The 22,152-nt window shown below is 40.3% G+C and overlaps 1 protein-coding gene across 12 annotated transcripts in view; it reads right to left on the bottom strand.

The window, feature by feature from the left end:
• The window catches only part of ZNF536 (zinc finger protein 536), a 699,351-nt gene that overhangs the window by 128,705 nt on the left and 548,494 nt on the right, over nt 1–22,152 (bottom strand). The window lies entirely within an intron of this gene.

Below are 22,152 nucleotides of genomic sequence, written 5' to 3'. Positions count from 1 at the left end.
TTGTTGTTATTAGTGCTACTGCTGTTGAGTTTAAGTTGCCATATTTTTTGCAGATTTCCCTTTTTTTAAAGAGATTGCATTTTTTACAAAAAAAAATTCTTGAAATGGTAAAGAAAATTTGATTTATCCCTTCATGGGGCAGGCCATCATATTTCTTTCATGAGTTGGCACCTGTAAATTATTTAGCCTCCCTAATACTTGGAGAAATGCAGTCTTCATGACTCCGAGCATAATCCTGTGACACTCTTACATTCTCTCTCTGTGTCACACCATAGGAACTGCCACTGCAGCATCCCCATTGAAAGGTCCTCTTGCTTTAAATTCCACCAATTTTTTTAAAGACAGGAGGGTTTATTAATAATTACCATATGATTAAGTATATTGCAGAGACATTGGCAGACAGCATGAAGTCATAATTCATCATTTGCTGGGACAGCAGAACTCCCTACAATTGTTGTAATGCACAATCGGAGCAAATCAGCACCAAAATCCTATACTAGATGACAGAGCCAGCTCTACATTGCAGTACTAAAATATTTGCAGGAAATCAGCTCTCCAGATATTAGTGCTAAATGATTAAGACAGGATACACAGTCCAAGCTGGACTTGCAAAAGCACTAACAAGGAATTAGACCTAATGAGGATGTATCTGTTTGCAACAAGTCACTCATTAAGCCTAATTTAATGCTTTTGAGAAAAGTTTAAATTCTCCAGAGTAAGTCCAGAATTTCCCACCTGAGTCCTTATTTTTTATTAGTTTCCCCAGATTGTGCTGTTAATATTGCATGATCTTAAAATGGTAGTGCCAATGATCAGATTTTGACTATTAGCAGTAACTAACCTTCTCAGTTTGTTTCTGTCTTTATTGTAACACAGATTTCTTCTTCATTTGTGTTAGTGCCTTACTAATTTAGTAGTTTAATTGTGGGCAACTTTGTTCCCAGCACAAACTGGGATGTTGCACCCCCTGGTTCACTTTACCCTACCCTACCCACTCCAAATGTTTTGGTCCAAAAATATTTCCTCACTTCCAGTTTCATTATTTTAAAAAAAGTTGTTTATTGCCTGGGACTCGAAGAAACCACATCCAAATGTCAAATCATGCCCATGTGATCTGGGACACAATTTGCCTTTTTTGTAAAGAAAACCCGGGGGGGGGGCATTGGTGGGTTAGTTGGACTCAGGATTACACTAGGAGATGTGAGGAGATGTGTGTAATCTGTGGGCCACACTTCCCTCCCTCTGGGTAAAGGGAACCAAGGAGCGCACGGCCCCAATGTCTAAATCTCCATGTATTTGGAAATTGTTTTCTCTTGGAAAACCTTGAAGAACTGTGAAGCAAGAAATGGATTGCAAGCCTTGATCTATCTATCCATATGCTGGCAAACATAAAAGGGACAAAGAAGAAAAAAGGCAAAATAATGTAGTATTTTAAAGACTAAAAGGTTTATTTTGGTGTGAGATTTTACTTCTTCAAACACAGAACAGGTATTTGTTCCATGGGGGTGAAATTCACATCCAAGTGAAGATACATATTATAGATTGAAATAAATATATGGGACTTCTATTTTCACTCCAGTGTCTGTAAAAGTGGATTTTGATCCATGAAAGCTCACACTGAAATAAATCTGCCAGTTGTATAGTTCCACAGTGTTTTGCTCCCCCCCCCCACTCTTTTATGTTTTCCCTTTGCTCGTGCCAACAAGCTGAGGCAAACTAATATAGCTGCTTCTTTGGAAACTACCTGTCCATAGCAACCGGGACTGACTGCCCAGAGGAGGAAAAAAAATGAGATGGCAAACATTGCAATATGAATTAGCCAAAGTTTGGCTGGCATGTTTTGCCCAAATGGCAGTAGACAGCCTCTACATTTTGACTTCACAAACCAAATCTATTTGCTTCATTTAACAAGCCACCGTGCGGTCTGGAGAAGGTTCTGAGCTGAAAGGATCACTCTGAGGCAGCAGGAAATACAGGGTAGAGTGATGATGGGGGAGCTGCCTTATTAATAAGTAATTAATAAGCAGTCCTATTAATAAGTAAAGATAATCTTCATTAGTTCTTGCAAACACAGAGGTAGAGGAGCCTGCCATAGAGGGGGTGAGGGAGGCATCCTGTGAGAGAAAAACCTATTTTTGAAAAAGGCTATTAAGAGGTGTGAAAGCAAAAGCTGCCTATTATGCACCCAAAGAGAAGCGCCAATGCTCGATTCTCATACTGCCAGGTTCTGAGTGACTATTTTTGACAGACAGCAACAGGTCAAACCAGCTGGGGGGGGGCTGCAGAATGGGAAAACCTTCATGGTTAGGGTGTAAATGACAGGATTCTGAAGAGCAGAAGACCTAAAACAAGGAGGAGGGAACCAGACTGCCTGAAGGGAAGGCAACTCAGGATCCAGAAAGGGAGCAGCATGCTCGTCTCCCGTTCGCTAGAAAAGAAAGAAAGAAACGTGACACAAATTGACTTTTTGAACTTGCGAATGTTGCCATATGCTGCAGTGCATAATATTTTGCCACAGCAGAAACCGGACATCAGCAGGTTCTATTTTTAGGGTTATATTAACTCTAATGAAACTCATCTTGGGAGAGGATGAATAGAATAGGGAACTTGTGAGTTCTGTCTTGCCCCCCGGCAGCAGTCATAGTAGGATTGGAGTGGGGGGAAACCCAAGGGTACAGCCCCGAGGACATTTAATGCTGACGGTCACCATGGGCGTTAGATGCTATGGGCATCAGGCACATGTCTCACACATTCTCGGCAAAGACCGGCTTCCCAGAGATCTTCATTCACTGTTGGGCAGCTCTGGAATGGGAGAAGGTGCATGATGGGGCAGGAGGCCGAAGGCAATGGCATGACTCATCATCTGTTCCCACAACATGCAGACAAGGAGAAGACAAGCAGGGCCTCTCTCACACCTAATGTCAGCTGCCGAAGGCCGGTTGTTCTGAGCAGCTACTTTCTTCACTTAATGCTGGGTGGCTCTGATTGAGGGAGAAGGCATGCGACAACAGTAGTGGCAGTGGGTAGGCAGTGGTGATGATGGCATGGCCCTCCCAATAAAAACTGGTGGCCTTTGGTGCCTCAGCCTGCCGCAGCAGACATGAGGACTGAAATATGTGTCTGACATCTTATTTGCCTCTTCTTTTTATGGGGTGGGGGTGCCCCATCCTTGTTCCAAAAACTGACTGTTCAAGCACCTTGGTAGGCCAATTGCAATTACTTGCAAAGTGGGAGCAACAGAGAACACCCACTATGAAAAGACTTAGGTAAAGGTAAAGGTTCCCCTTGACCATTTTTGTCCAGTCGTGTTCGACTCTAGGGGGCGGTGCTCATCCCCGTTTCAAAGCCATAGAGCCAGCGTTTTGTCCGAAGACAATCTTCCATGGTCACATGGCCAGTGCGACTTAGACATGGAATGCTGTTACCTTCCCACCGAGGTGGTCCCTATTTATCTACTTGCATTTGCATGCTTTCGAACCGCTAGGTTGGCGGGAGCTGGGACAAGCAACGGGCGCTCACTCCGTTGCGTGGATTCGATCTTACGACTGCTGGTCTTCTAACCCTGCAGCACAGGCTTCTGCGGTTTAGCCCACAGCGCCACCACGAAAAGACTTATTGGTGTTTAATTATTTATTCTGCAGAAGAAGCAATACACATGGGTCTCGAGTTGACAGATGTGTGTTACCACTTATATACCCTGCTAGTCATGTATCACTGAGCTTATCTGCATTCCTCATCTGACTGGTATGGCTGACTCCTGCCCTCCTGTCTTATGCTTCAGCTTCTCTCTTTGCTGTTTCATCTGTAACCTTTCCTTTGTCTTTCTGTCCTTGTTTTCCTTCATTCTTTTAACAATATGTTCCTTTCCTTATATGAGTAAAGGGTTAGGGTCAGGCTTGATACTTATAAATCTCTTAATATCTAACATGGTGAACTAACGCAAATATTTTCACTCCATAAGACGCACCTTTCCATAAAACGCACCAATTTTTTAGGAGAAGAAAATAGAAAAATATAATCTGTTTTCTTCGTTCCATAAGACGCACAGATTTTCCACCCCCGTTTTGTGGGGGAAAAGTGCGTCTTTTGGTGCGAAAAATACGATATTTATACTAAGCATGGCTGGGCATGATTGAAAATAAATTCCTTAACATCGTCACCACTGCCTGCCCACTCCCACAACTTCCTTTCCTTCCTTTTCCAGAACTTTGGTGCCACTTTATTCTGCAAGGTGGCATAAAACAACTCCAGCAGGGTTTTGGTGGCCCCATTCTGGGCTGAGGGCATGTTTTGTGCTGGTTGCCTTGCGTCATTATGGTTCTCCTCACACAGGAGCAAAGTCAGGGAGCGAGGAGATGGAAGGAGCTCCTGTTCATCAGTACAGGTTGTCTCTTACTAGCTTTACTCTGCCTTTGCCTTTCAAATCTGTTGAACTACCCAGGGATTGGAAAAGTTGTCCCTTTGCATTACAACTCCAAGAATGTCACAGTCAACATGGCTACCAGCCCTGGGGAAAGTTGTTGTAAGGGAACTTGTACTGATGTTGGTATACTTGGCTGTCTCAACTAAAAATCACTCACTGAGGATGTGAAAAAGTCTTACTTTTGTTAAGTTTCTAGCTCAGACTGGCTGGGTCAATTTGGCATGAAAAGATATTGACCACTATCCAATTTCCTTGAAAGATTTCGGCTCTGGCGCGAAACCAAGACACTCACTGGTGGAATGCTTTGTTTTTGTTGCACTGGTGTTTTTTTTGTTTGTTTTTCAAAAAAGGAAGGAAGGAAGGAAGGAAGGAAGGAAGGAAGGAAGGAAGGAAGGAAGGAAGGAAGGAAGGAAGGAAGGAAGGAAGGAAGGAAGGAAGGAAGGAAGGAAGGAAGGAATGAAAGAAGGAAGGAAGGAAGGAAATCATGGATTAATAAAATCAGGATCCAAATCTCTGCCATTGAAACACATCCCTTCCTCAAACATTTTTTCTCTTGTTTAAATGTCTACAGCTACAATCCTGTATCTGCTTCTTGGGCAAAAAGTCTTATTCAGTGTAAGGTGATTTATTCCTTGAGTAGGCAGTGAGTATACTGTACTGTAAAATGTTCAAAACCACTGTCCATCTTTTGCTGGTCTTAAGCTAAACACTTAGTAAGTTCCAGTGCTCAAAAGGACCACAGCTAGAAAGCTGGCAGATCAAAGTAGCCTGATTTACTATTTGGCATATATTAAAAGGCCTTCTGGAAGATGACATCATGGTGTTTATTAGTAGTACTGGCCCTCACTCCATGCTGAGTTCTTTGGTTCTCACTGCTTATCTCATGCTGCCTCTGCTTTTCTCCCCAAAGAATCCTGAACTCTATTCTCAGGGCTCTGTGTTTGTACCCTTCTCCTCCTAGGTTTCTGTGTATTTATTTTAGCTTTTCCAGATTTCCCATAATATTTTATAAAATAATTATTAACTGTTTTATCAAGTTTCTTTAACATCCCTTGCATCCTACTGTAGAAGGTTAGCCCTTATTTCTTTGCTTTCTACCAAAAGCTATATACACACACACACACACACAGACACACACACAGACACACAGACACACAGACACACACACACACACACACACACACACACACACACACACACACACACACACACACACACCCCTCTAAAAAAATCCTACAAAACTAGCATTTTTAGAACAATGGTAAGTAGGGATCTTACAATATATCTGATCCATGGTTTACTATAGTATTTACAGAATATATAACACTGCTTTATAGATCATGTGCTTTGTCCACATATTCCAGTATGGATTACTTTGATTGACAGCCGTTCTTTAGAATTTCAGGCATGTAAATTATTTGTTTTATCAGAAAACATCTATCCCATTGTAGATCTGAGGATGTCAGAGCATTGGACATTCAATAAAAAGCTTTCAACCAGTTTCAACAGGGCATCATTTCGGTGCTTCAAACGCTTGAATGAACAGTCAACATAGAGATCTTCTCCAACGACTGTTATGCAGTCCTTTGTTTCAGGAAATCAGGGAATGAACACGGGAGCTTCTTTATGAGGAAACATGTGCTGCAGCGCCAAAATATGGGCTAGCTTGACCTCTATTTCCATGGCTTCCAACTACAAAGACTCAACTCATGGAGGGAAGGCCAACAGTAGCACTGTCTCTACTCCCCGTACATACATTTTCATCTGTCCAATGGCAGAAACTCTGCCTGCACACCCTTTATATGTAACACAGAAGGAATTTTGTGACAGGTACAGTGCTCAGGGCCTTGCATGCCTATGAATAATATTTCCATAGGCTCCATGTTTAAAGGCACTGGCAACACATAGAGGGCAGGGATAGGGAAAACTGCATGATTACCCTCCCCACCCACGGGTACTAAGAATGCATCTGGAAGAGGACGCAAACAGGACTCTGTTCTTGACACATGCAGATCTATTCCTGCTTCTTTCAAAAAGAATCCCCTTCTTCACAAAAGCCTGCCCTGCATTTTTTTAAAAATGTAGGTACTATTGTTTTATTTATTTATACTAGAAGACATCCAGGTGATACGCATTTTTCCCCATCCAGCTGTTCTGCAGGAATTAAAGTGGCTTTGCAAACTGTATATGATTCAAAAAGAATAATTAAAGTCCTACATGGACACATCTCTGCCTGAGGGCAGACCTTTTATGTTGTTTTGCATTCTGCATGTCACTCAAAAGATATGCAAGCGAGAAATGATGTTGAACTAAAATAAGGCAAGGACACGTTGACTTAAAAAAAAATTATACCCTGTCCAATTTGCTGACACCCCTTTAGACATCTCACTATGATGGCTTGGGTGCAACGGCTGTGCTACATAGGGATGACACCGAGATTAGTGCAAAGTCACGCACTGCAATCACATAAAGAATTTGGAAAATGCTATTGGGGGGGGGGGAGGAGCAGAGTATTGAAAGCATTTTGAATTCTTTAGTGGGAAACAATTTGTCTGCTTGTTTCCTTGCTTGCTTGCTTGCTTGATGGAGATAATACCTAACATTATAAGAAGATTTTTTAAAAAGAAAACCCTATGACAACAGCTGAAATCCTGTTCACGCAGCTATTCCACGTAAGACTGATGATGTCGCCAGCTGCTGTGATCTTTCAGAAATGAAACCTTCCCAATTCTCCCCTGAAAGGTAGATATCTCTGAAAGATGACTGTGGCATTCGCCCTTGTGGCCCCTGCTTATTTTGCCCTCACAAAGGCTCACACCGTTTTATCTTCTCGCTGCCACCACTTGTGGTGTTCACCCAGTGCCCCTGTTTAATATCCCTTAAACACAGGTTCACCTTCTGGATGTGTTTCCACTTTGCCACGCTGCCACGAGGTATTATTCCCCTAATACCAATTATGTATTTCAGACACATGTGCTGCCAAGTATAACAGGTTTATTGAACTTTCGAGTTTGAGAATCAGAGGTTTAAATTACAGAGGTGATTTTATTATCATGTGGGTCACAAAGGGGTAAATCACAGATGTTCGTTATAGTTCATTAAATAGGATTTGTTTATGCATTGGCTTGATGGTACTTTTATTTAGAACAACAATATACTTTTACTAATTATCGATTCTCTGTTACTTATAACTCGTTCTCTATTCTCATCATCATTCCAACTGTTCAATCTATGTATTAACCTTGTCAATCCCATCTCCTATCTCTCCCTCTCCAAATCACTATCTTCTACTCTTCTCTAACGCCTGTCATTTTCCACTCAACTGTCCCTTTTATTTATTTATTTATTTTATTTTATTTTATTTTATTTCTATCCCGCCTATCTGATCATATTAGACCACTCTAGGTGGCTTACAATAAAAACAACAATGTAATTTTAAGACATTACAGCAGAAACGTAAATAAAAATAAAAAACAGAGTAAGAAAAAGATCGTCAAGGGTTTTCTGTTGCGAAGGCCTGCCTATACATCAATGTTTTTAGTTGTTTCTTAAAAATGCCCAGCGAGGGAGCCGCACGAATCTCAGGGGGTAAGTTGTTCCCGGCCCTCCTGTCCTATCATTGGCTCCTCCCTTTCGAGCTTTCATGATGGACAGACAGGAGTAACGTCATGTGTTGGCATTCTGCCACAATGTCTCAACCATTGCTGATGATTTTTTTTGGAAATTAAAGACTCCCCTCAGTCCTGCAGCCCCCAATTTTTTTTCTCCACAATGAAAGAGATCACATGGGAGCCCTCAGAAACTTTGAGAGTTGGAATTCATTTTTTCTTTTCATTTCTGAAACACTGCCAGGGCCTTATGCAGAGTAAGGCATGCTGCTAGATTTAAGTCCTTTATTTTCTGCATTTATATTTCTTAGGTTATAGTGTGTACACTATGAACAAAAACCTTCCACGGTACCACCTTGAACACACTGCCTGGTTGGATGGGAACCCAGCAAATAATACCAGAAGCTCCACAGAAAGGCAACAAGAAGACTTTCCTGAAACCCTGAAGAGATGCTACTCAACAGAATTGACAATACTGGATTAGGTGGAAGAACCAATTAAACATCTAATAAACCAGAGGAAGTGACAAAAAAGACCTTTTTTTTAAATGTTCCTGTCAGACTTTGAAGGTTAGGTTGTCCTTCTAATCTACTAACTGTTTGCTGTGGGCTTCCGATGTTGTCTCTCCTGCTTTGTCACCACATATAACCCTCGCTTACTCAGGAGAACATGTTGGGCCTGGTAGTAATTTGAAAAAAACAACAACTGAAAGTGATGCCATGTTTTGAAAAAAAAAAAGGAGATTCCTAAAATGGCTACTCTGACAGACACCAAAAAGTGTTTGCTTATTCCCTCAGCTTCAACCTTCTTGTACCCTTCTAACACCACCGTCACCCCTGGCGAATTAAAAGAAGTTTCCTTCAGCTACTATATATTCAAGATCAAAACCCCTGATAGTCAGTTCAAAGGGTTTGGCCTAATTTGACAAAAAGGGTGTAATCAATATATTTATCTTTCTATTTGCTTGAGAATGAGAGTTCATGTGAAGCATTTGATATATGACTCTTAGTAATGAAACAATAATATGGCTGACCTTCTGGTCACACATGGAAATGTGTAGGAGTTTAACATCAGTGCATAATGGCATGTTAGCAGGAGACAATTCCAGGGATAACGCTTAATGTCAATGGCAGAAGAGGGAAAGAGGTCACCATGTATTTCTGTGTTTCTCAGACTACTGATAGACAAGGCATAAAGCTCCCCATTCTTCTTGCAATGAACACTTTGAACATTTTTCTTTCACATATGAAAAAAAGATAGTTGTAATTTACTTATTTTTTTAACATTTACATCCTGTTGTTCGATATATACAAAGCCCAAGGTGGCATGCCCAAACAGGAGAGCGCAGTCTGCTCCAGGCACATATTGTGGGCTGGACTAGAATTCAAACAGACATTAAAGGTCAATATGAGCCTTTGGGACAGGAGTCCGAATTGGATGCTGGGAATTCTCTTTTGAGATGGGAAGATCCCAATGGATATGAGCAAGAAATTGGAGAGTTGGAGAACGGGGGGGGGGGGTGTCCCCAAACGGGTTGACTACTTACATCATCAATAAGGAGAACAAGCATCACCAAAAAGAGAGTGACACACAAACAAACGCAGAGAGAATGAAAGAAGGCACTGTTCTTCTTAATGTTACATAATGCTAATTTATTAGTAGAGACGGAAAATTAGAAATGATTTTTAGAATTTCAACAGAATTAAAATGCATTTCGCTTGAGTGTGAGAGGCTTGCTGACATGTGGGTCTGACAAATCTGCTGTCCAGGTGTTATCTATGGATGTACAAACTCAAGGTCCCTGAAGTCTCACCCTGTAGCTCTCAATTCTTAAACCAGAAAGCCCTTCAAATAGAGGACAACTCCAAATGGAGGGTTGTTCTCTGTTGGCTATTCGCACAGAGAACTGTAGGAAGCCTCCAGACATTCTTAGACTTTGGATCCCCCTAGCACCGTGATGAATGATCTCAGGATTATGAAAGTCACAGTAAACCAGTAACATCTAGATGGCCATAGAGTTTACACTCATAAAGAACAGGGGCACATTTTGCTCTAGCAAGAGTTTGGAATTCACTGTTGTTTGATATAAACTACAGCCCACTTAAGGTGTCTGGTTCTTCCACTAGCACCATCACCACCACCAGTTCACTACAGTAACCCCGTTTATTTTCACAGGGGTTTCCACAGGATTTCACAAGTGTTTCACAGGGCCATTACTTTAAGTACTGGAGGAATGCCTGCTCGTAGGCAAATCTTGGCTTATTGCCCATTTAGAATGTACTTGTTCCATAAGGCCGTATCACTCTCTAGATACCATTCAATATAAGAAGTAAAGCAGAAGTTGTGGCATGCACTTTGACTGTCACAGCACTGAAAATACTCCCCAAAGTTATACAAGTTACATGTTTAGAATGTTTTAATATGCACTTTCTCAACAGGCTATTGAAGTAGAAGATGTCCCTCAAAAATGTGAGAACAACATTGTTCTCACATTTTTGTCGGGGTGGTGGTGGGAAGCAGGAGTGTAGATTATATCTCAAATCTATGCAAAGTTACAAGTCTGGAAGCTGAGTCACTTCATTCACTGTAGGAAGGATCGGTGCACGTGGCCAAGAGAGTCTACATTTAACTGTTATGCACTGCAAAGCATTATTTAAATAAAGAAAAAAAAAGAATGAAGGTGAAAGGCCATGCCAAGGCATTCCTTTGGCATTATTGACATGGATTTGACATCAATGATAACCAACCAAAAAAGCAATTTCATAAACATTGTTATTAAACAGTAGGGTAATTACTTTAAGTACTAGAGGAATGCCTGGGTCGTAGGCAAACTCTGTTGGTGTCATCCTTTCCAATTTGACACTCTGTGGATCAATGACACCCTGCATATTTATTCTGAAATGTGAGCCATGTCACCAATCTAGAAATTAATCCCTCCCTGCAGATTGCCCCACATTTATAAAAGAAATAATTTCAGAAATCATTCCATTCACTAAGTATGCTGAAATGCGACCGTCAAAGCTCTTTACACATAAAAGTATGGAAGTAATTAGGGATTATGTGGTAAGTGTACAAACATAGTTTATATTACTGGGTATTAGAAAGGACCCCTTTTATAGCTGCCTTTGTCAATTTGACAGAGCAAAGGGTTTTAATGTACTGTAATAAGAAATGTAAGAGGGGGCAAAGGACAGCCTGGATGCGATGCCAGAGCGGCCCGGAGGTCTCCTTACTCCTCCGCAGTCTTGTGCTCTGTGCTTATTCTCTGGTCATATACATTTTAACTGAGTTAATAGCAATCCAACACAGGAAACGCTCCTTCAGATGTCTGTTGTCAAATTGTCGACACAGTTCAAAGCAAGGCCAAAACTAGGGCAGATCTGTGTGCTATGATCATATTTAAAAGACAGCATGGGCCATGGTGCATTTTAAAGATGTATTCGTATAATAAAAACATGAACTGCAAACAATTCCTTAAGCGTTTGGCACAGCAGTACTCAAAGAATACAAAAAGTCCATCTGGCATGGGACACTTCAGGCTTGGGCATATGTGTTGGGGTTTGTGTGTCTGTATGTGTGTGTGTGTGTGTGTGTGTAGTTTATTTTTGAGAGAAGCTTTCAGTCCACCAAAAAAGACAGGAAGTCCAAGGTGGACACATGTATGCTAAGAATTAGGGATGAAATGTGTGTTAAAAATGCCTCATTCTAGATTACTTCTAAGTCTCACTGCATTAAGACTCCCGAACAAGATTTCCCACAACGTCAGTGAGATATGTATTCTCGAAGGCTTTCACGGTCAGGATCTGATGGTTGTTGTGGGTTTTTCGGGCTCTCAAAAACACGCTGATCACCATAATCACCCAATCTCCTGAAAAGGACAAAAGCTGTTCCCACAGCTATAAATACTCAACTATCCAACACACTGCAACAGAGCACAGACAGCATTCTGACTCCAGTCCTCTGAAGATGCCGGCCACAGAGCCCGAAAAACCCACAACAACCATCAGTGAGATTATTTGTTTATTGCTAGAATGAGCGCTGGCCTCATTTCCAACTTTTATTTATCATTTAAACCTCTTGTTCTGTGCAGAATCCTGCCCTATCTTCCACAACCTTGATGCCTTCTCTGCGAATCCTGCACTGGAAAAATACCATTCTGTGCAGAAACTGTGATAACCCCGTGTAGGGTTGTGTTCTGTGTGTCATTCCTGCTTGAATTCTGCTACTGGAAAGACACAATTCTATTTTTTAAAAAAATTACAGAAGAACAACAATCATGACAGGTAAAGATGACTATAATAAGAGAATCAGGGTCCTGATCAGCAGAAGCAAGAGGACAAATATCAGTTGAATCTTAGTTATCAACATCTTGGCAAAAAAGAGCTTGGAAATGAGGGGAGGGGGGTATATAGAATGTTATTGTTGTTAACGCAATTAATAAATGGATGCCAAGCACTGCAAAGCAGATTTTGCTTTTTTTAAAATTCCTTAAGCTTCAAATAAAGCTCTATATATACTTTTCCAAGGTATCCTGTAAGTATTCCTGTGAGATCTTCAAGGGGGTGTGTGTGGAAACATACATAACGATATCTTACTAGAAAGAGAAAAGAAGATTTTTTTTCTCTTCAAGAGCGAGAGGTTGTGGGAGCCACACCCCTGTGAACAAAGGATGCCTTTAAGCAAATACTCAGCCCAAGAATCAGCACAGACACAAAGTGATAGAATTATCAAGGTCTTCTGGTAGAGTTAGTTTGGTCCATTATTTATTTATTTGTTATTTATTTATTTACTTATTACATTTATAACCTACCTTTCCACTAAAAAAAAACCCAGCATTCAAATAGTTCACATTCTTCCTAAAGCAACAGAATCAAATAAAGCCAAATTTAACTATAAAACCATAAAATCAATTGAAACCAACCCCACCATCAAAACCAATCAACACATTGTATTAAAACAATTAAAATCTCACAGAATATCGCTGTCAAAAACAGCACAGCAGAGCAGGTTAAACATCATATGTAACTCTAAAAATATGTGCTTTCACACACTTCTAAAAACCAGAGTGGAAACTAAATGCATCTTTTGAGGGAGTACATTCCACAGTCTGGAAGCCAATCAATCTCGTTGTCTCAGAGTCATCACAGAGGACATCAGAAGGAAAACAGGAAGTACTGTTTCCTGCTCTCAGTTTTATAATTTGCAAGACATAGGTTTCACTTTCACTTCTTCCTATAGCAAGCAGAGACTTAGCTTTTTGCTTCGTAAACTATAGGAGTAAATGGGACTCAGAATATTAGAAATTATTATTACAGATCTTTGGAACTGTCTAATTCAGATTCAGATATATTTGGAACTATTCGAATATAACCTTCTTCAGTGAATTCCAAATATTTCTAAATCCAAATGCACATCTCTAGCTAAATCGTGTATACTTAAATTCAAATGTTTATATGCTTTATATGCACAAATTACTACAAAAAAAAACAGAATAGACTTCAGAGAACACATGCCAAAAGTGATATAGAAGGAAAATAGACTGATTCACCCATGCCAAGTGAAAATGACTTCCTTTGTTTGTGTCTGGATGTATGAATACTGAAAGTCATGACTATAAATAAAAATAGCAAGAGACACAAATACAAATACTGGCCTCTGGGTACAGACCAGCTATTGACAGAAAAAGCAAAGGGAGGGAAGAAGTTTGTGAACTCAGCAGAAGAGTGGATAAAGCAGCATTAAAGATATCAATAAATAGTGGGAACTCTTCCACAGTTCATGTGCTACTGAGTTATCCGTAAAATGCATAAAATAAAATTAAAAACAGTTCTATGTTGAGTTAAGCCCCTTATCCCTTCTTTGAAATGGTAACTACTATACTTGACTCAATACTTGGTTGACATGTGAGGAATGGCTGAACTGAAAATATCACATCTCAGTGGGATAAATACCAAACTTAAATGCACACGCTGTGAGTGTGAAAAAACAGGTGATTGCTGCATTTGTATCTCTGTCCTAAAATTATGTTCAGGAATAATGCTAATGAAAGAAGTGTTTGTCTTCAGTGGACCACTGTCAATGGCTTGATGGAACGGCCTTCCCTGCCTAAAGTTAGTGTCCCTTTGAAAATTGCTAACAGCTTCTAGGCCAGTGGAGGCAAACCTTTTTCGGCTCAAGTGCCCAAAATGAGGGGGTGGGGAAGAAACCAGTGGCTGCAGTGCCACCCAGAAGACCAGAACCGGAACAGGAAGTGGCAGTTTCAGGGGAAATCATGTGGATGGACAGGATGTTAAGGGGGGAATCATGGGGACGGACAGGAAGTTAAAGGGGGAATCATGGGGACGGACAGGAAGTTAAAGGGGGAATCATGGGGATGGACAGGAAGTTAAAGGACCCAGAACAGGAAGAGAAAGGGGGAATCCCAGCTGCAGCCACTTCAAAAGGTTTGCCACATTCAGAAGAAAGGGCTTCACATGCCAGCTGTGGCACGCGTGCCATAGGTTCGCCATCGCTGTTCTAGGCCCTGAATACACACAAGAGTTCTGGATTTGGGTCAGGAAATTTGGTCTTTTAAAGATCATTTTTTGTACATTTCTGTACAATGTGCAAAATGGAAAAAAACCACAATTGCTGTTTTATTTTATGCTACAAAAGTTGGTAGCACAGGTTGGATTGTTTAACCTAAAGTTTGATTGAGAGTGCCAACTGGAGCAGATCCGCTGAATCAATGCAGCTCACCTAAGTGTTGATTTGTCAAGTTCTCATTAAAACACTTAGCTCTAAAGATTCTATTTAGGCCATTTTTAAAAGCCAAAATCACCTCCGTGTGTGTGAGTGCATGAACACTTATCTTCACAGGAGAAACAAATGCTAGTTTCGTGTAGAGACAAAAATTTTGTACAAAGTGTGGAAGTCATGATTTAAATATCGTAATTTTGTGTCTTAGTCTCACGATTGTGGTAAGATCTCCTAAGGCTGCTGGAGAAGCTTTAAGATAGCTGACTCACTGTGCTGAGCTGGCCAGTCCCATCTCACCCATTGTCAGGTTTCTTTACATCTCTAATGAAGAATTTCTCTCATCTTCACTATTCTCAGTTCTTGCCCCGTATTTTTCATCTAGGGCTTTTTCTCTTTATTGTCTGCAGCTGAAGAGAGTTTTGGACTAAGGATCGATGGAAATCTGAATGGAAAACACTTAGGCCCTTCCTAACATTTTAGCTCTTTAATTCCCATTTGCAGAGCAAGACTTCATAAATTTCAGTAAGTCAACTTCAGCTATACTGTGTCATAAGGCATACTGGTTAACACACCTTAACATACCATTTAAAAAGTAAGTAGCAATAATCCAAAATTCAAAATCATTTGGACAAATTCACACTCAACATTTTTTTATGGATCACAGCTTTCATAAATGGGTTCATCGAAGTAATACATCAGCGTAGCACAGAGTGCAACACTTCTAATGTAACCAATCAAACGCTGAAAGGGCAACTGCAAAGTTATGCATCAGAGCTAATCACACACATCACTATATTGACTTAGAGGGCACATACAACTATTTTTCCTGTATTGGTAATTGATCAAAGTAGATGTTTCTGAATTCTGAAAGGTATTTCCTACCTCATAGTCATCCAACAGGGCAGGTTTTAAAATTATCCAAATCATCATTTTGGAATTTAAGTGTACAACTCAGTACACAAGTGTATTAAATACAAACAAATACTTTTGAAAGCTACTGGAGCCCTATTAAGGTTTTCAAAAGTGGCTTAATCTGAGCATTCTACCCCTGTCCCTTGCCTATCGCTTTTCTCCACGGGAAGAACACTCTAAAGTGTTAAAGAGCATGCTACATGTAGAAACTCCCCACATGATCAGGGACCCTGATTTTTTAGTGTCCCAAATTGCACAGAGTAATTCCATGTGAAGCAGATGTGTTCTTTCTCAAACAGGCCCTCTCTCCTGAGAAACAGAACCCTTCCAATTGCAGCCATTTCTTGAGCATTTATAACCCACTGTTTCCACTCCCTGAATGGTAGGCTAGAAAATTTTCAGGTTCGGCAGATTACAGGAAGAGACAATGCCGATAGCAGCATTTTGGGGGAATCCCCCACTCAGAATCCAAAGGAACCCACATTTGCCTGTTTTGACATGACAGGAATCACGCAACTGTTCTATAGCCACCCTTCACTATTTAACAGCTTTGTCAAACATTTTCCTTAGTCAAAATATTGTCCCTGTGCATCTGTGTTTGCCCTTCATTCCATAACACAATTACTCCACAGCAAGTGACTGGCACAGAATGGAGATAAGAAGTAAATAAAAACTCACCAAAGTAAAAAATAAATAAACCCTGGCAATCTTGACAGCCTGAAATCGGAAACGTCTAATATTTTGACTATGTGCAAGGATGTTCAGAACAACCGGCGCTATTGCCAGTTCTTTCAAGTACCCAGTGTTTGGCATCACTCAGAGACAAAGGCTAAAGAGGGCTCTGGAATCTTCTTTTGCTTCCAATCTGTCAATCTGGTTTTGTACTCAAGAGCCAACACAACCAACGAACACTCCTCTATTTCACCTTGTTTTCTGAATGTATTTTTCTTAATTATCTCTAATCATACCCTGGTCTCTGTCTAAGGTGTTTAAAGTGTCCTCCCTTTTAGGTTGGGATGGAGAATTATCTCCCTGTCCTTGACCATCTTGATAAAAATAGCAGTTTCAAACTTCTTGAGAAGAAACCCATCTTTTTTAAAAAGCTTGTCTCAAAAATTCATAAATTTGTGAAGCTTTACAGAGCTGATAAAAGTGTTCATGAAAGTATGTGCAAACCTTAAGATCTTAGCAGCTTCAGATGAGTATATTTTAAAAAGCACAAACATGCTTTAATCAATCAGAGAATTGGGCAAAATTCATAAAACTGCAAAAAAAATTAAGTAAAATATGTAAATAAATGGCACATATAGAAAAAGTACAGAATTCAACAGAAAATGAAGAAGCAAAGTCTTGTAATTTGAAACAAGCATTGTGAAAATATGGAGGTGAAATTCATAGAAATGCAATCGAATCAAGACTGAGATATTTTCATGTCTCTACATCTAAGATAAAATTTAATAGATAGTTTAAAATGCTTAAATCTTGAGACTTAATTTTTGTTTACATTTATGTTGGTTTCCTTGGTTTCCTTTCCAAGGAAGGCCATCTCTAACTCAGTTGAGTAGGAAATGAAGGGCCTCTTGGTTTCACAAGTTGAGCACTCTGAATGGATGAAAAATATACCAACTGAGCTCCTCTCTCTTGATAATCCAAGCTATTTTATAATGAAAGGCATCTCAACCAAGAATTTTCAAGGTCCAGTGAGATTCCTTCCTTCAAGAGATAATGAGAGCTCAATTCCTCTCCTTCGGGTAACAAGCTACACATTGGTGTATTAGTACAATTCACACACATAACAGTGAAACTACAATTCAGAGTGTTTGTTTGTGCACGTTTAAATCAAGAATACATTTAGGATTGCAAGCACTAATTCTTGCTTCACCTTATGGACATTCATGTTCGTGGCCTCTGTATTTGTCCAAATTATCTGTAGTGTTCTTGTCCTCTGCTTCTTAGATGCATACATACACAGCAAAGAAAGAAAGGCTGGTTGATTTTTTTAAAAGGATGTAAATAACCTATGTGAGACTTCAAATTATTCAAATAGACAGCTAGCTTAGTTGTGACAATTTGCAAAACTCACGCAAATGGACATTTTTGTACAAGAAGTCCATTTTGTACAAAAATTCATTAATCTTGCACAAAAGACAAGAACTCTTTCAAGAACACGAGAATTTCCTTGTCATCCTCACCAGTGAAGAGAAGATTCTTTCACTTCCTTCTCCTCATGTGTGAGTATGAGACAACAAGGATTTACATCCCTAATACCTAAAGCGTGAGCAAGATAGCAATAGGTCACCTTTAAACTACCTGCCATCACGGGCACTTCCAGAGAGAGTTTAGGAACATAGAATTTCAATATCTGCCTGCTTTCTCTAACAATGACTCTAGAAATGTTTGCCACCTTGGGTCCTTTTGGGGGGAAAGGCAGGACAGAACTAACTAACTAACTAACTAACTAACTAACTAACTAACTAACTAACTAACTAACTAACTAACTAACTAACTAACTAACTAACTAAATTGCAGAGAAAACTTGTTTGAATATTACAGTAGATAAGAACTCTGCCTGCCTCTATTTTTACAAGAACTTTACAGAATTCAAAAATTAACTCATAAATTGTGGGAAAGGCCTTGAGATCTTTAAAAAGGAAAGATTAGATATCAGAGGAAGGAAAATAGTTGATTCATACATTCAGGCTTGGAGAGCTTAGTTCATTAAAATCTATCTTTCAATAGGTATGTACTGAACCATTACTGTGACACCGGGTTGGACATCCATACCTCTTCTTTCCTTCCCAACTTCCTTATCTTTAAGATTTCCGTGGGAGGCAGATGCAACGTGATCCTTTGCACAGCGGGGAATACTGTACCTACTGAATTTGGCCACTGCACACTGTTTAGAATTTCACTTGGTCCTTTTCTCATTAAAATGTCATCAAATTTATACTTCTTTTCATAAACATGATTAATGCATTTTAAGAGGCTGAAGGAGTAGATCTACTAAGTACAGCAAATACATGCAGTGAAGAAACAGAAAGCCAATGGCTATTCAAAGGACCACGCTAAGGCTGAAGCAAAGCATGAATCTTTGTCTCCGGTGTCTTATTTGGTCTTTGTTAACATGGCAAGATAAGAGATATTTGCAGAATGAATTTCTGTACAATGTATTTATTTACTTAAAATATTTATCGATTTCCTCATGGTAACGGGGTTCTCAAGGTGGTTTACAGAATAAAATTTAAATCTAAATGAAACATTATTTAAAAACTAGAAACACCCAAAATCAAACAAAAGGAGCAGCAAAAGGATTCATATGTGTTCCATTCTCTCTCTCTCTCTCTCTCTCTCTCTCTCTCTCTCTCTCTCTCTCTCTCTCTGTGTGTGTGTGTGTGTGTGTGTGTGTGTGTGTGTGTGTGTGTGAGAGAGAGAGAGAGAGAGAGAGTGAGTGAATGAGTGATTGAGTGAGTGAGAGAGAGAGAGAGAGAGAGAGAGAGAGATTGAAAGAATATTTTGCATGAACCAGAGTTTGGAAATGTCACTTGGGGATTCTGGAAAATGTAGTCCAAGAAAAGTTAACTTTCCAAACCTCTGAGATGAATGGTCTCTGCCACCAATGCACCCAAATGTACATGTAGTACGTGCAGAAATGATTTTTTTAAATAACTGGAATACTCTGCAGATTTCTCCTAATGCTTCTGCAGTAGTGTAACTGTATGTGCACTTCACTTTAAGAACCGTCAGCTTTAATATACAGGTACCACTTGTAATCCCAGTGATGTACTTTCATAGGTCTGTCAAAATGTATAATTCTTAGTGGCGTGATAGGGATGCATGACAATTTACAGTGGTTTTTTTTCCTTATTCAGATTCTCTGACAACTACATGGATTCAATGAATGGAACTAGAGATTTAAAAAAAGAAAGAAAATGTGGGAGAAAGCAGAAATGACAGATTTACTTATTCAGGCAAAGAGCTTTGAATGTATAGCTCTTAAAAGTATGAATCTATACAACTAAGTCTCATTGTGTACTATTCAATGAAGTGATTTAGGGCTGGTGCCCCAATTGTAAAAGCAAAAGGAGTGCCTCAACTTTAGAAGTCAAATGACAGGCAGGTACACCAGAGTTATCTGCATACGGGGAATAGTTGTGCTTCTTGATTTTGTCCAGTCAAGATCTTTGGCAAATTTATTTGACTTATTCTGATACGAATTTATCCAAATCCCCAAACTGTTTCGTAATTTCACACGCTAGCAAGGTTATGCTCAAAATCCTACAAGGTAGGCTTCAGCAGTATGTGGACCGAGAACTCCCAGAAGTACAAGCTGGATTCCGAAGAGGCAGAGGAACTCGAGACCAAATTGCTAACTTGCGCTGGATTATGGAGAAAGCCAGAGAGTTCCAGAAAAATATCTACTTCTGCTTCATTGACTATGCGAAAGCCTTTGACTGTGTGGACCACAGCAAACTATGGCAAGTTCTTAAAGAAATGGGAGTGCCTGACCACTTTATCTGTCCCCTGAGAAACCTATATGTGGGGCAGGAAGCAACAGTTAGAACTGGTCATGGAACAACTGAGTGGTTCAAAATTGGGAAAGGAGTACGGCAAGGCTGTATATTGTCCCCCAGCTTATTTAACTTATATGCAGAATACATCATGCGGAAGGCTGGACTGGAAGAATCCCAAGCCGGAATTAAGATTGCCGGAAGAAATATCAACAACCTCCGATATGCAGATGATACCACTCTGATGGCAGAAAGTGAGGAGGAATTAAAGAACCTTGTAATGAGAGTGAAAGAGGAGAGTGCAAAAAACGGTCTGAAACTCAACATCAAAAAAACTAAGATCATGGCCACTGGTCCCATCACCTCCTGGGAAATAGAAGGGGAAGATATGGAGGCAGTGTCAAATTTTATCTTCCTGGGCTCCATGATCACTGCAGATGGAGACAGCAGCCCTGAAATTAAAAGGCGCCTTCTTCTTGGGAGGAAAGCGATGACAAATCTTGACAGCATCTTGAAAAGCAGAGACATCACCTTGCCAACAAAAGTCCGAATAGTCAAAGCTATGGTTTTTCCTGTCATGATGTATGGAAGTGAGAGCTGGACCATAAAGAAAGCAGACCGCCGAAGAATTGATGCCTTTGAATTGTGGTGCTGGAGGAGGCTCTTGAGAATCCCCTGGACTGCAAGGAGAACAAACCTATCAGTTCTAAAGGAAATCAACCCTGAATGCTCACTTGAAGGACAGATCCTGAAGCTGAGGCTCCAGTACTTTGGCCATCTCATGAGAAGAAAAGAGTCCTTGGAAAAAACCTTGATGTTAGGAAGGTGTGATGGCAAGAGGAGAAGGGGACGACCGAGGATGAGATGGCTGGACAGTGTCTGCGAAGCAACCAACATGAACCTGACACAACTCCGGGAGGCAGTAGAAGACAGGAGGGCCTGGCGTGCTCTGGTCCATGGGGTCACAAAGAGTCGGACACGACTAAACGACTAAACACACACACTACTCTATGGGATTATTCCTGCTGTTAGTACTGGGGTTTTGGGAGAAACTGGCAGGAAATTAGATACCATGCAGTCCAAGGGCCAGTGCTGTGACAATCTCAGATTTCTCTGTTGTCCACTTTTCGTGTGTAGAAAAGCAAAAATGTGAAAAGTTCCATGCTGGGGGGGCTATAACCCCCAGAATCCTACAGCCATTGACTCCTGTGAAGCCTTCCCCTTGGTTAATAAAAGAACCAATAAATTGATTCCGGGGAAAAGACTTATTGGACGAAGATGCAGAGCATATGTAGAGTCCATGATCTCTGGTTCAGACTTTTCTGCTGTTCTTTCACCTCCAAGCATAACTGTTCCTCTGTTCTTATGTCCCTCATTGTGAACTCTTCTACTCCATCACTGACTAAGGTTTTAGCATATTGGGTTACAACTTAATCATGCACAGAGACGATAGAATCATGCACAGAGACGATAGAAGACAGAGAGAATGCCACTGTTATCCTAGCATCCCATGGAAGAGAGAGTCTGTCATGAAAGGGAATAAAAGCAAGACCTCGGATGGCGATGGGATCGCTCTGCTACTAGCCTCCCCGTCTATTTTATCACATTGTTTATTCACCAGGCAGAAAAGCCAATTCACAGCAGTGTACCCAACTGCAACTAAAACTCTAGCCAAATGCCAGACATTTTCACACCCAAATGAAGCTGGCAGGTTGCCTAAAATGCACTGGGTTTCACTCTGAATGCAAAAATCTTTTCACACGGCCCTGAAGTATGCTTACTTATCTCAAGAAATAACTAAGAGTTTGAAATGCCATTCTACCCAAGTATTTGCTTCCCAGGCCTATGAAGAGCAATCAGTGTTTTAAAGCAGGCATTCAAAGAACAGATGCCTTTGTTTACGAGGGGGAAATGTGTTCGATTCAATGTATTACAAAGAGAGCATATGTATCATGTTGTTGAC

The sequence above is a fragment of the Pogona vitticeps genome, chromosome 10, assembly GCF_051106095.1.
Source record: "Pogona vitticeps strain Pit_001003342236 chromosome 10, PviZW2.1, whole genome shotgun sequence".
Classification (NCBI taxonomy): domain Eukaryota; kingdom Metazoa; phylum Chordata; class Lepidosauria; order Squamata; family Agamidae; genus Pogona; species Pogona vitticeps.
This window is presented reverse-complemented; position numbering and strand designations above follow the sequence as displayed.